The sequence below is a fragment of the Onychomys torridus genome, chromosome 2 (genome assembly GCF_903995425.1).
Source record: "Onychomys torridus chromosome 2, mOncTor1.1, whole genome shotgun sequence".
Classification (NCBI taxonomy): Eukaryota; Metazoa; Chordata; class Mammalia; order Rodentia; family Cricetidae; genus Onychomys; species Onychomys torridus.
Genome location: NC_050444.1, coordinates 150,436,648 through 150,438,242, shown reverse-complemented (window position 1 = coordinate 150,438,242; position 1,595 = coordinate 150,436,648).

Sequence of the window (1,595 nt, the reverse complement as noted above, 5' to 3'; positions counted from 1 at the left end):
GCCTGTGCATCCTGGTTTTTCCCCCCATTCCTGCTTCCACTAGGTACCAGCAATGTGGATTTCACACCAAGATCCCTCCCAGCCCTCTGCTCCAGGAGAAAGCAGTCTTGGAGAGAACGACCTGCTCCAAGTCAAGTCTAGGTGTCAGTGAACTGAAGCCCACACACTGGGAGATGCACTTCTCCCCTAGGCCAGGTTCTGACTCCAAAGCTGCAGTTAGGGTTCAGCCCCCCAGCCCAGTCCTCACAGCCAGTCAATGTCCTTGCTGGACTCCTTGTATGTAAGAAACACGTCCCCTAGTGGAGAAAGACAAGAGGTGGAAAAGGTTCATGTGAACAACTTGCTGAGACTGTAAGGCAAGGCAGGGAGACCTAGAAGTCACCTCAGGAAACTGAGGATGTAACAGCAGGTCACTGAGAAAGTAGGAACCATGCCTGATGGAAACTCCAAACCTAGCCTCGGGCTCCTCCCTGTGGCTCCTCCCTGTGGCTCCTGCTGTTCTCTGGAAGGAAAAGGCCCAGTCTTTATCTTTACACACCAGTCATCAGGCTCTACTGAACCCCACGTGGGCCATAAAGCTCAGTGGAGTTTCACAGAATATCCAACATTCTAAACATCCCAAAACTGGGCACAAAGGGGTTAGAGGAGGCCAGAGAAAAGGATGCCTGGGACTGTCACCAAGGGTTTCCTGCAGAGAGAAGCATTTTATTTGGCATTAAATGATGAGAAGGGTTGGGCGTTGATTTTCTAGGCAACCCTTGGTAGAAAGCAAGGGATGCAGAGAGAAGCAAGGTGGGGTGGGGGTGGAGAAGCTTGCCTTGGTTGTATCCCTCCATTTTACATTGCACCTTGCACTTTGAATAAAAGAGTCACCAGCATTGTCCCTGCAACGTGACAAGGTCAGCCCAAGATATGTGTGGAGTAAGAAAGAAGCCAGAACAGCCAACATGGTTTTGGAAAGGAGCAAGGGGGAAAGGCAGGGAATTCACTCCACCATCATGAAGTGCAAATGGGAGCATTTGATTTAGTCCAAGCCAGAGGCCAACATATGAAAATCATAGAGAATCTGCTTCTGATACACATGAGAGTTTGACCGTGGCAAGGGTACAGCCAGGTCCCACTGAAGGATGATGTCAGGACAACTGAGCACTGCAGAAAAGGCAGAAATGGGGTCCCAGCTCACACCAGTTACAAAATAAGTTCCCTGGTGACTGTAGCCTTAAATGTATAAAGAAAGCTAATGAACGTTTCGAAAGAAAACAGGAGAAAATACTGATAAGGCACAAAAAGCATAAATGATAAAGGAAGACATGATGGGGCTTCGTCACTAAATCCAAGACCTTCTACTGGAGAATAGATCAACAGATTGGCAGGGCGTGGGTATCTGTTATCCCAGTGCTCGGGAGGCAGAAGCAGATGCTCTTAAGCCCGAGGCCAGCCTGGGCTACATTATGAGTGAAGGCCAGTTTGAGCTGCCCAGCAAGAATTTGTCTCAATAGACTAATAAGATTGATGGGTTTGTGATATTAGGAATTGAACCTTGGGCATGATGCTAGGCAAGCTCTCTACCACTGAGATCTATTCCCAGCCCAATA